Here is a 14,113-nt window from a genome sequence, read left to right as displayed (position 1 = left end):
GGTATATGAATAGGAAGAGGGATATGAACCAAATGCTGGTAAATGGGACGAGAATAGGTTAGGATATCTGGTTGGCATGGACAAGTTGGATCAAAAGGTTCATTTCTGTGCTGTGTATCTCTATGACTCTATAACTATTATATCTATTTTCTAATATGGTGTTTGAACTGCACACGGTACTCTAAGTAAACAAACCTTCATCCCATACCATTTTAGCATGACTTCATTGCCTTTCAATTCTGTCCCTCTAGAAATAAAAACTAGAGCGTGGTTTGTGTTTTTGGATTGCTAACCTGTGGGGCAACCTTTACTAACTGATATGCTTTTCTTCTGAGATCCCCTCTGTTTTTCTACCTTGCCTAGACTTGCACCATCCAAGTAATAAGTGGCCTCCTTATTCTTCCTTCCTATTTGGCATGAAGTGGAATATATTTCCTTTAAACTTTTCATTTAATGCTCTTAGTTCTCCATTACTCATTATGACTCTTTATGTTTTCTTTAAATTCACAGTGATTAATTTTTGTCATTCTGTGGAGAGCAAAGATGCCAGATTGTGCAGTACACCCCTCGGAAAATAAAATCAGTTATTTGTAATACGTCTTTACTTCTAAATCACCTTACACATGTCAGAATTCATGATAACAAAATAAAACAATGAATTCTTCATTCTGAAGTATTCATTAATTAATTCAAACTTGAAGCATTAATTCTGGTTCTCTCTCCATGGATGCTGCTGGACCCATTGAGTTTCTTCAGCACTTTGTTTTTATGTGGGATTCATGGTATTGCTAGCATGGGCAGTAGCTGATAACTGATGGTACAACACCAGTATGTCAAGTGCATCGATATGCATAAGAGTGAGCAGAGCCAGATGTGGATGCTGGCAAAGTCAGCTTGAATTGTATTAAACAGAATTGAATTTATTGTCGCGTGTACTGAAGCACAGTGAAAAGCTTTGTCTTGTGAGCATTATAGGCAGATCACATAGTTAAATAGCATAGATAAGCAAATAATAGGTAAACAGCGACCAAAACAAAAACACAGGTACAGGCGAATGTTAAGAGTTTGTGAGTCCATTCAGTATTCTAATAACAGTGGGGTAGAAACTGTTTCGAAACTGGCTGGTGCGTGTGTTCAGGCTTCTTTACCTTCTCCCCGATGGTCAAGGTTGTAGAAAAACATTGCTAAGGTGGGATGGATCTTTGAGAATGCTGGCGGCCTTGTTTGATCCATCTGATAACTCAGAGAATGTGCACTTTGAGTAAGTGGATAAACTGGAACTAAGTGAGTGCAATCTCACCCAGCTGATCAAAAGTGGCAAAGTGTTGGAGGAGGAAAGGACACCTTGTGACCTAATATAGCAAAAGTCATTTTGAGTCTGTCAGCAATGAGGTTGTCAATCAGATCTCCTCCTGGCAACATATAACCTCTGATCCTTCTATATTAAAATCAGTAATTTCAAAATGTTATTGAATCTGCACAAAATCTTACAGAAGAATAATATACTGAAAGAAAACCACTTAGAGCATCATTTTCCCCTCACATTAGCTAGGACTAGGGACATAAATATTTATAAGTAATTGCTTGACCTTTGCATCATAAGGTGATTATTAAAGTTGGATGTTTTCAGCTTTTAAATAACAATTGGCCTGTCTAGATTTATTTTATACTAACAATTTTTCGAAGTTAATATATGACATGGGCAGTTAACTTTTGTATATGTTTAGGGGAAGGCAGTGGCCTTTTTGGATTACTTTGTGTGGAAACAGGCCCTTCGGCCCAACAAGTCCACACCAACCTGCCGAAGCGCAAACCACCCATAACACTACATTTACCCTTACCTAACACTACGGACAATTTAGCATGGCCAATTCACCTGACCTGCACATCTTTGGACTGTGGGAGGAAACCGGAACACCCGGAGGAAACCCACGCAGACACGGGGAGAATGTGCAAACTCCACACAGTCAGTCGCCTGAGGCGGGAATTGAACACAGGTCTCTGGTGCTGTGAGGCAGCAGCGCTAACCACTGTGCCACCATGCTGCCCACCATGCCGCCTTGTGGTATTATTGCTGGATCGTTGAGCCAGAGACTCAGTTAAAGTTCTCGGGACTCCAGTTTGAATCCCACCGTGGCAGATGGTGGAATTTGAATTTTAAAAAGTCTTCAATTAAGTGTCTAAGGATGACCATGACTCGATTGTCGGAAAAAGTTATCTGGTTCACTCACGTCCTTTAGAGAAGGAAACTGCCCTCATTACCCTAGTCTGCCCTATAAGTGACTCCAGAACCATAGTAATGTGGTTGACTCTTAACTGTCCTCTAGGCAATATATTTTGGCCTAGCCCTGTGATGCCCACATCCAATTAATGAATAAAGCATATGACTACTTCAATTTATATACAATGTACAATTTATGCCTTTGATTTTATGAAGTTTTAAAATTAATAAGGGTGCCAGAGAATGCAGGATTGAGTTAATTGCCAACAAAACAAACCAGAGCTGAGGAGAACAATTGCCTTTGCTCAGCAGTTGGTTATAATCCAGAAAGCACTCCATTTGGTGTAAATAGGGACAACATAAGTAGGCTTCTTGGAAAAGGAAAGGAAACAGGGTCTGATTGGTTCTCTGTTTCAAGGAACTGAAATAGATAAGTTAATTTGAATGGTCTCCTTCTGTGCTGCCTGGTTTTATGGTTTTAATTTAGCAATTGCAAAAAAGCACAGCTGCAGAATAGAAACTTGGAGATGTTTTTGACTGAAGGTAAAAGCTAAATCCTTTTGTGTTCAGAAATGAATTACAATGGAAATAATTTGAAGCCAGCAAACAGAGCATTTTGTCTGGTAGGAATGTAATTTCCAATTGCTGTCATGTACAAAAAAGGTTACTTCATATTAGAAAGCCAGGCATTTCAAACCCTTACCACTTTTTCTATAAGGTATGAAGACTATGTGCAGCCATATTGCGACACAGAAACTGTCTGAAAGGATGAGATTTCCTTCTGATCCACAGCCTTCTTTGTAGCCTGTGGTTTCTATTCAACAAACTTTGGTATGTAATGGGGTAGTGACTGCAAAAGAATAATAGCTTGCTGAGAGAAGCTATAAGAATTGCAGAAAATGTTAAGTTCTGATATCATGAATGGATTAACAGCTTGCTTCTTATATGTTTCTATATCTGTTTAATTGTGTAAATAAATGCTGATAGTTTTAGTCTACATGCACAGACCTACCCAGTAATATAGTATTTCAATTGCTGGACATTCTATATTTTCTCATGTCGGCAATTTATTATGATTTAAGGTTAATTTTTTAAGACATTGGCAATGATCATTTATATGTTAAAGATGATGGGTGGCTGTGGCTTGATTCTCCCTTATGCCATTTTCTCAAGGCCAATACTATAATCATTTAATTACCTTGCAAGGGAGAATCAGAAACATATCCTACAAGCTGCAGTGCAGAGTAGAGGTTGCATTGTGCTAAAATAAAACAAAGAACTGCAGATACTTTTGGAATACAGTATTGTGTGCAATTCTGGTCTCCCTCCTATACAACGGATGTTGTGAAATTTGAAAGGATTCAGAAAAGATTTACAAGGATGTTGCCAGGTTTGAAGGGTTTGAGCTGCAGAGAGAGGTTGAATAGGCTGGAGCATCAGAGGCTGAAGGGTGACCTAATAGAGGTTTATGAAATCATGAGGGGCATGTATAGGATAAATAGACAAGGTCTTTTCCTTGGGGTGAGAGTCCAAAACTAGAGGTCATAGGTTTAGGGTGAGAGGAGATATATTTAAAAGGGACCTAAAGGGCAATGTTTTCATGCAGAAGGTGGTGCGTGTATGGAATGAGCTGCCAAATGAAGTGGTGGAAACTGGTGTAGTTACAACATTTAAAAGGCATCTGGATGGGTATATGGATAGGAAGGGTTCAGAGGGATATGAGCCAAGTGCTGGAAAATTGAGTTAGGATATCTGGTCGGCACGAGTGCGTTGGACCAAAGGGTGGTGCTTCCATGCTGTACATCTCTCTGACTCTATGATGAGAGCTCTGATCCAAAGACAGAAATTGCTGAGGAAACTCAGCAGTATCTGTAGGATTAGTACTGAAATTAGCCTTTGTGAAATGTTTGTCTGAAAATTAATCAACAGCCTTCAAGCTTGGGCTGAATAGTACCATTTAATATACGCACCACACAAGTGCCAGACAATGATCATCTCCAACAAGAGCAAGTCTAGCCATTGCCCCTTGACATTCAATGGAATTACCATTACCAAATCCATTAATAAATATATTGGGGACTAGCATTCAACAGAACTGGAATGCACTTTGTCAACAAGAGTAGGTCTGAAGCTGGGAATACCACATTGATTAACCCAATTCCTGCCTTCTCTAGCGTTATCCACTGTCTACAAGGCATATGTAAAGAATGTGACAGAATATATTCCACTTATCCAGATGAGTGTATTTTCAACAACAATCAGAAAGCTTTACACCACGTAGGACAAAGAAACACACTTGATTGTCATTTCATCTAACATTTTCAGCATTCACTCTCCCTACCACTGATGCGCATTGGCAAGAGAACATGATGCATTGCAGCAACACACCAAGGTTCTTTCGATAAAACCCACAATCTTTATCACCTGGAAGAATACGAACATCAGATACTTGGGAATGCCACTACCTGCAAATTCTACTGCATGCTGCATACCACTCTAACTTGTAACTTCATTGCTGTTCCTTCTCTGGATCAAATCCTGGCTTCTTTAATAGGACTGTGGATTTTTCTATACAACATGGGCTTCAGTAACTCATCAACATAGGAGCAAAAGTAGGCTATTCAGTCCCTCAAGCCTGTTCTGTCATTTAATGAGATCATGAATGATATCTGGTCTAACTCCAAACGTCTGTCTGTGGCCCATGTTCCTTAATACATTAGCTGAACAAAAATGTATTTATTTTAGAGTTAAAACTAACAACTGATCGAGCATCAACTGCCCTTTGTGGAAAAGAATTCCAAACCTCAACTACCCTTTGCATGTAGAAATGCTTCCTTAACATCTCTTACGAATGATCTGGCAATCCGTCTCCAATTTTTAAAGTGTGTCACCTCGTTCTAAAACCATCAACCAGTTTATCTTCACCCACCCTATATTTTCTTGTTACCATCATGAAGATTTTGATCAGATCACCCCTTAATCTTATAAATTCGAGAATAAAACAAGCCTAATTTATATAATCTCTCCCCAGACTTAACACCTGGAGTCCTTCCTAAAGTGAGGTGCTCAGATTTGCTGTCAGTTCTCCAAGTTGGGTCGAACCAAAGTTTTGTACAACTGCACCGTAACATCGGCATTCTTGTGCTCCAGTCCTTTAGATAAAAAGGCCAGCATTCTATTAGTCTTTTTGATTATTCTCAGGCACTTTAAATACCTATGCATTTGAAACCTCAATAAGCAGCTCACCACCATCTTCTAAAGGGTAGTTAGGGATGGACAGTATATGCTGACACAAACAATGATCCCCATGTGCCATGATTAAAAAAAGTATGTGATGGGTGAAGCACCATCAATGAAAATGCCATAGGGTCTGTTCCTGTGCTGTAATTTTCTTTGTTCTCTTTAAAAAAGCTGGAACAAGTTTTTTTTTAAATTATAAAGTCTACAGTTGTGATGGTATTCAAGCCAAAGTCTTCACATCAAGATTTTGTGCACTCATCCTACTAATTTGTGAAGAAGAAGAACTGCCAATTTCAGGTAGATAACCATTGTGACTAGCTGCTTCTGTTTTAGTTTTGTCAGCACCTAAGCTCTGAATTGTGCAGTGTGCCTTTGGATCACTTCAATCTTATTTATGCCTGAGCATAAGGATCCCATGCACATCTTGCAAACTCCAGGATTGCCTTCAATCTGAAATATAAATCTTTCTGTGGAAACTACTGAGGTGCTTACCTCTGGTCCATTGCAGAGAAAATTTTAACATGCATTATCTTGAATTGTTTATTTTCTGTGGCTGAAGAAAACCTCGCCTTGGCTTTTGACTTTCAAGAGGGATCTCTGACATAGATTTATTTTACAGTATTGACTGAAAAGAAGTGCACTCATTGATTCGATCAAAGTATTTGACTCAATAAATCATGAGGTTCTACAGATTGTTTTCCAAAGTTTGGGATGTCCAAGAAATTGTTTAATATATTCCAATTGCTTCATGACTCCAAATACCTTGGTTAGGAAATCTGAAACACATGTCTTCAAAATCCACATCAGTATTAAGCAAGGCTGTCTGATATTTCCCATGCTATTTACAACCTCCGTTTCATCTATGCCAACACTAAATCCAGCCGTCATAGACCACATTATCTACATTTTGCATATCTACATATCGTTGCCCATTCTGTACAAGATTTACAAACTACTCCCAAACCACTTCTGCAAACAAGAAATGCAATTTGTACTTAAATGTTGCCAAAACAAAACGCCTGCATCAACTCATGGAGAAACTGAGGACTGCAGATGCTGGAGATCAGAGGCGAAAAGTGTGGCGCTGGAAAAGCACAGCTTGTTAGGCAGAATCCGAGGAGCAGGAGAGTTGACATTTCGAGAATGAGGTCTTCATCAACCCATATCTGGCCAGCCAACTATTTCATAAAGATTGAAGGAGAGACTGTGCACAATATTTTAGTGCTTCACAATTCTTGGCAGGAGCAGTCAAACAGCCACCATTGATGAAATAATCCAAAACCTAATTAGCTGCACAGGCAAAGTTTCCAACAAGGTACAGCAGCAAATGATTGACAGCAAAGACCTAAACAAGTCAACAGAAATCCTAATACACAGAGCAGTTGTGGTCATTGCACTTACTAACTAGACTGTGACTTGGATTATCATCAACACAAAAGAGCACATAAGTTATAGAGTCATAGAGTTTTACGGCATGAAAACAGGCCCTTCAGCCCAACTTGTCCATTGCCACCTAATTTTCACAATTGATCTAGTCCCATTTGCCTGTGTTTGGTCCGTATCCCTCCATACCAATCCCATACAAATGTTTTCTCAATGACAAAACTGTACTCACCTCCAAGCACAACCACTTCCACCATTTCCTTCAACTTCAATGGGAAGACCATTAAACAAATGTCAATATCCTCCTGCAGCCAATTCCTCATAGATTCAGGCAAAATGCCTGCAGAACCAACTTTGGTGGATTGGACATTGTTCAAATGGTCAAAAAGCATCTCCCCTCCTGTTTTTTTCTAACCTCTAAATGGCCAGGAGGGTATAAACAAAAGCTTCATAGACTGTTTGTGAGGCTGTACTTGAATTGTGGCAGCAACAATATTAATGTCTGATAGGGACTTATTGACATTTGTTGAAAATGGTGACAGATTGTCTACCGAGCTGTAGTTTCTTTTGATTTCCAAGATCTTAATAATGGGGCAGATCAGAAGCAGAGGAGGAGAGAAAAGGAAGCAAATCCTGAACTCTGGATCCTACTACTTCATGGGACAATCCCATATCCTATTTATCCCATGTCTGCAGGTCAAGAATTGCCTTGTTCAGAGACAGGGCATCATCCTGAAATTGAGGGAGGTGCTATGGTATCATTCATGAAAATCTGGTACGTTTTCACATTTGAATCCATCTCTGTCATCTGGTATGTGTCATGCTTTTTGTTAATTTATGTCACATTATGTTCTTCTGCTCTTTTCAATGAACTCAAACTCATCAGTTTTATTTAGCAAAGATGCTTCCAGGCAGAATCAAGTTAATTTGTGATCGATAAACCTTGTCACGCAGAGAACCTTTCATGACAAGAAAACATTCTCTTCAGTAACTGCAGGATGCACTTATTTTCAGCACTTCGACCTTGTAAGCTTTGACAGTGGACATTAGGTTGCTGTCAGCTTTACTTTAGCTGCCGTATTTTTTAAATGTAATATGGGATCACAGTTCTTGCTCTTTTTATAGAGCAAAGCATTGTGAGCAAGGCCACATGAGATCAGCAAGTAAATTATTTGCTAAAAAACTGCAATCTGAAGAATGGAAAACTGTCTTCTGAATGTGAAGACTTCCCAATTTTATTTTTCTTACAATTGCTTTGTTTACAGTACTGTGTAGAATTAGGCAAAATTAACTTTTAAGTCCTCCCCTGCCATCATCATAATCTAATAGAAATTACAATTCAGTTGCAGCAACAGTACATCAGCAAACTCTTATTGCAAAGTTACTGATGTATTCACTTGGTTTTGTACACATTAATTATAAATATCATTATGTGACCTGGTTCTACTTCTAAGGTTAAGTCTTCTAACGTTCTCTTTAATATAAATGGGAGGTACCACATGTAATCCAATCTGCAGACTATAGGTCTTCATCTTCCATATTTTAGCTGGTGTCTCTAAGGAGATTGTGTCTGATTGTTATTCTAATCCACCTAATTCATTACACAGAATGTTCAGTCTCTTGTGGATTTGGAAAATTGTGTATTCCTAGACTTACAAGACAGATTAAAACATTTTATAAAATTTGAAGACTGAATTTTATTCATAAAATATATCTTAGTTGCTGTACAGTGTGCCTCAGTCACATAGAGGAGAATGAAGCTTGTCGTATATATATTTATTTGATTTTTAGCCGATATATTTATTTGAGTTGAATTTTGATTTTGAATTATTATGATCGCATGTATCAAGATACAGTGGGAAGTATTGTTTTGCATGCTATCCTGGTAAATGTTATTTTACATTACTTGTAAGAGTTCAGAAAAGATTTACAACGATGTAGCCAGGGTTGGAGGTTTTGAGCATGAGGAGAGGCTGAATAAGCTGGGGCTGTTTTCCCTGGAGTGTCAGAGGCTGAGGGGTGACCTTATAGAGGTTTATAAAATCATGAGGGACATGGATAGGCTAAATAGACAAGGTCTTTTTCCCTGGAGTGGGGAAGTCCAGAATGAGAGGGCATAGGTTTAGGGTGAGAGGGGAAAAATATAAAAAGACCTAAGAGACATTTTTTTTCACGCAGAATGTGGTGCATGTGTGGAATGAATGCCAGAGGAAGTGGTGGAGGCTGGTACAATTGCAACATTTAAAAGGCATCTGGATGGATATTTAAAAAGGAAGGTTTAAGGGATATGGGCCAAGTATTTATCTAATGGGTCTAATTAGTTTAAAATATCTGGTCAGCATGGATGAGTTGAGTTGGACCAAAAGGTCAGTTTCCATGCTGTACATCTCTATGACTGTATTAAAGTAATAGATCAGAATGCAGTATATAGTGTTATAGCTACAGAGAAGGTAGAGAAAGATCAACTCTAATATGAGAAGTGCATTGAAAATTCTGAGAACAGCAGGAAAGAAGCTGTTCTTGAATCTGTTGGTGCATGTTTTCAAATATTGGTATCTTCTGCCTGACAGTGGAGGATGGGAGAGAGTATGACAGGGTGGGAGATTGTTTTGGCTGGTTTCCTGAGGCAGTAGGAAGTATGGACTGAGTAGAAGGCTGGTTTGAGTGATGGACTGTGTTGCGTTCACAAGCTGTGGTGCATTCAGATAAGATGCTTTCTTTGGTGCATCTATGAAAATTGTATAAAAACATAAATCTGTATTTGCAATTTATATTTTTAATTCCAGTTTTTAAATCAGGTTGTTGATTTGCTCACTGAGCTGTGGGTTTGTTCTCAGATGTTTCGTCACCATGCTAGGTAACCTCATCAGTGAGCCTCCAATGAAGTATTCATGTTATTTCCCACTTGCTATTTATATGTCTTGGTTTCATGTGGTGTGTGACATCATTTCTGGTTCTGTTTCTGGGAGGTTGGTAGATGGGGTCCAAATCTATGTTTGTTAATGGAGTTCAGGTTTGAATGCCAGGCCTTTTGGAATTCCCACACATGCCTTTGTATAGCCTTTCCCAGGATGGATATATTGTCCCAGTCGAACTGGTGTCCCTCTTCGGCTGTGTGTATGGATACCAGTGATAGTTGGTCATGTCTCCTGTCCTGTTTATAAATTTTTATTCTTTGGGATTTAGTTTTGAGAATGATTGTAAGTTGATAATGGACATGCTGAGACAAAAGGTGAGATTTTTAGCTGGTTTTCGACCTGACATGAGGACAAAATAGCATTTTTGGAACACATCCTGCAGTAGTGAAACCAGCTCAGCTGTTTTCCTCAGCTGCCTCTGAGCTCGCTTTCCAAAAAGGACTGCAGGCAGGATATAGACACTGTCGATCCAGTCAAAAGGCCAGCAATTCCAGAGCTTCAGTAACACTGCTGAGACGGCTTAGAGTTGATAAACTTGGGGATAAAAAACCTGAAGAAAAATGTCCTAAGGGCTCAAGAAAGTACTGGGGTGGCCTTCATAGCTTACACCTCTAGCTTTATGCAGCTGGTTGAAGGACAGCATGCCACCAGAAAAATAATGATGGCTCCAAGGAATCATCCATTAATTGATTGTTAATTCCATGACTGAGCTGTCTGGAGAAGAGGTCTCAATACCTGCCAATGCACCAATTTGGAAACTCGCTGCCCAAGGTTCACCGCTCAACCAGTTCCTCCATGTCCTAGAACAAGAGACCGTTCAGAATTAATATGAGAATGAGGTCTGTGTTTCAAGAGATGGGCATCTACCCGTTATCTTCCTGACTAATCTGCTAAGAATCTTAAGCATTTTCTTTTTATTTCAGATTTTCACTGTCAGTAGTATTGTGCTTTTGTGCATCTTTGGGCCTGGTGATAACCAGCTAAGTGCTTAAGATTCTCATGAAAATATTGTAGGTTTAAGTAGCGTTAGTTGGTTACTATCAGATTGACTGACTGTGCTGAATAACTTGTTCATTGAAGCAAAAGTGCTGATGTGCACTCTTGTCCTAGTTATTTCTTGTGGCCTTAGTTAATTTATTTCAGCTTTGGGAGATGTTTTAAATGAAAAGCATTGGATCTGTGTTAGGTTAAGTAATACAGAGGCCGATGTTGTTGATGGTGTATTTACGCATGCCTTGTACAGCTTTGGAGAGCACTGTTCGTGAGCTAAATGAATGGAATATTTTTAAAAATGTCATAATTTCTTAGCCAGACAGAATTTATGTATTGCTGAGAAAGAGGTATGCAGTTAAAGGATTTCATCTTGCACTAATTAGGAAATTTGCAGTAATTGTGAATTGCAAAGGCAGTATAGTTAGTACTACAGGACGAAGGGTGCAAATCAACTGGCAAGGTACGTTTGATTGAAGCAATGCTATAAAGAATGTCCCAGGGAACTATTGTTTCCCTCATTATTTAGTTTAGCTCAAAAAGGCTGCAATGCCTGTACATATATACATATTCTGTTTGCTTGCAGAGGTAGGTCCTTATATATAAAGTATACGTAGTTTTGAGTAAGCATAACTGAGTTACTTATGAGTCTGACTAATAATATTAAATTGGTTGTTAGTGTCATTCTTTGCACCCTCAGAATTGAGCAGCAAGTTCAGTCTAATTACAAAGTTATATTTAACGTTCTGTTTGGTGGTTTGCAAATACATGGCTGGGTACAGTAAGTACTCTGCCTATTGCAAACAGCCAGAGCATAATGCTGTTTAATTTCCTCCTCCAGTCAGTGGGACTCATAGTCAACCTTCCTGGTATTGTCGATGGGGACAGAGGGAAAATATGGTTAAGGAGGATCGAGTAGGGGCAAATGCTGCTCAAGGACCTCTTCATTGACTAGATGATGTCTGTTAAGAGGACAAGAACCAGACACACAGGGATTGCTAGGATTCATGAGGCAGTTTTCCAACGCCTGTAATGTGTTAGGTCCAAGTAGTGTCAGCATGATCCCATGTGGGTCTCCAAAATGGAAAAATGACAATGGTGACTGAAGCAGGTCCTCAATTGGTCACTTAAATGGCATGCTTAGTGTTTGGATGGAAGGGACATTCTCCTCACTGCTGGGAAAATGAAAACAATGCACATCATCTCTCTTGGTTAGTGGCAGGTCAGTTGCAAAATTGTGGTGAGAAGAGAAAATCCAGATCCTTAGCATTGAGAAAAGATTGTCAGATTTTCTACCCAAGGTTCGAATGGTGAGATGTGAATCTCGTTAGTGAAATGTAACTCATTTGTGGTTTTCTATTCTCCCAGGCAACAAAGCAAAACTTCATGATGACAATTCCTAGCATGAAAGTCAGAGTGGGTGACTCATGGCTCAAGTTCATTGCTTGCTTCTTCAAGCTTCCATCTTGGCTCGCTGTCCCAACATCCCAGGGTACACTCAAATCAGCAGTGTCTGTCTGCACTCTTCATGTGCAGAGTTTGGCATCAGAGGCAGACTTACCAATATCATCAAGGCACATCTCTGACCTATAATCCATGTAACTGTTGCACTTTGGAGCACTGAATTGTAATGTATTGCGTTGTCCTATAATGCTGCTGCCAATTTATGTTGCACAAAGGATTAGATAGTGTTAGTAGCACAAAGAGAGCATCAGTAGATTCCTCTGACCTTCAAATTGGTTTATTAACTACCACTGACAAACCTGCCTTCAGTTCCTGAGGTAGTTTGTGCACTTGAATGAAGTTATTAATGCTCAATATCATGGGATCCACTCCTGCCTGTAGCTGCTCAGGTGCCTGGTTTCCAGACGTCTTCTGAGTGCCAGTGAACTGGGGCATTTCTTCAGTCGCTGGCTGTTGAGATACACAATGATGTGCAGGAGGCAGCCTTACCAGTGCTTGTTTGAGAGATGTGTGGCTTCTATTTGAGGTGGACGAGTAGATGATGTCATGAGATGCTGGTCACTCTATGGTGGAGATTGTGTGAACGACAGTGGTGCCTGCAGGAAACAAGAAAGCGAGTGAGTTGCAGAATAGGGGGTGGAGGTTTCTGATTGTTGAGAACACATTCATAGTGCTAGTAATGGGAGAGCAGTGCCAAGCTTGACAAAAAAAAGTCTTCCTTGGTTTGCCAAGACATGAAGGTCTCAGCATCTGCATGAGTGATCATGGCAGGAGTTCATGAGTCAAAACTCAGTCACCCTAACCTCCGTCACCTTGGATCTTTCAACCTCTTTGGACTGTTTTCTCCCAGAATGAGACTAAGAGGAGCATTAAGTGAGATGAATATGGCTAGCTCAGCTATTGGTGCTGGTGGAACATTGGTGAAAGGTAGTGTGATGTCCATTGTGTATGCGCAAACTACATAGAGACCTTGCAAGGTTAGTAGTCTGGGATTATTGGGGTAAGTGAAAGCAACTGAGGGAAGATGTTGCATGCCATCGAGTGAGTAGACCGTGAGCCTTGATGGAAGATGGTGCAATGGTAGAGTTAATGTGTGAAGTATCAGAGAGAAGATAGTCACACTTAAATTAGCAGAGAACAGAAGTCATCTTCCTGTAGTGTCAGGCATGTCTCTGGGCTGTGGACACTGCACTGATCCTGTTAGGAAGTTCAGACCAGGCTGACAGGCTCTGGACCTGTGATCTCTTGTGGAGATCCTGAGGAAAGAGGACAGCCTTCTTTTCTACTGTCCTGTCCACAAGGACCTCCAGATTCCTGACAGAAAATTGGGGTGCCAAATCGTGTCTGTCTGTCAACTTTGGGGCAATTCTTCCCTCATCTACAAATGTGAAGGGGAACTCCTGGCTGATTGTGGTGAACAGTCAGGGTTTAAATGTTGCAAAAAGTACTACTTCTTATTTTTCTATAACTTTGGTTGTGAACAGAAATGGGAAAAAGATTGTTTTTGAAATCCAAGGATTGAGGAAAGGATTATGGAGCATCTTGGAAACAAGTTACTGAAACACATTGCAAGTCGTGTATATGCTGCTGATTTAGGGGATGCTGTTTGTAGGCAGGCCAGCACTAGAGGCTGTGTACAAAATTAGATTTGGCTGGCAACAGTTTGGTTCATAGAGTTTGACCAGCTATGAATGCCAAAGTCCATCAGTCTGACAACAACTATTTAATTGACTCCTGGGTAGCTGAGCAGCTTGTAGGTGTGAACGATGCAGACAGAAACCTTCAGACTGCTGAAAAGGGCAGATAGTTTCTCTATTTCTCTTTGGACTTTTTATTTCTTTATTTTTCTATTTCTTGTCCCTTAGAATCTGTACCTAGGTAACTTGCAACCTAAGAT

The 14,113-nt window shown here is 39.8% G+C and overlaps 1 protein-coding gene across 1 annotated transcript in view; it reads left to right on the top strand.

The window, feature by feature from the left end:
* Nucleotides 1-14,113, top strand: part of pcdh15b (protocadherin-related 15b) — a 1,519,471-nt gene that overhangs the window by 387,223 nt on the left and 1,118,135 nt on the right. The window lies entirely within an intron of this gene.

Source organism: Chiloscyllium punctatum, chromosome 38 (assembly GCF_047496795.1).
Source record: "Chiloscyllium punctatum isolate Juve2018m chromosome 38, sChiPun1.3, whole genome shotgun sequence".
Taxonomy (NCBI): Eukaryota; Metazoa; Chordata; class Chondrichthyes; order Orectolobiformes; family Hemiscylliidae; genus Chiloscyllium; species Chiloscyllium punctatum.
The sequence above is the reverse complement of the archived record's forward strand: the minus strand, read 5'-3'. Positions and strand labels throughout refer to the sequence as shown.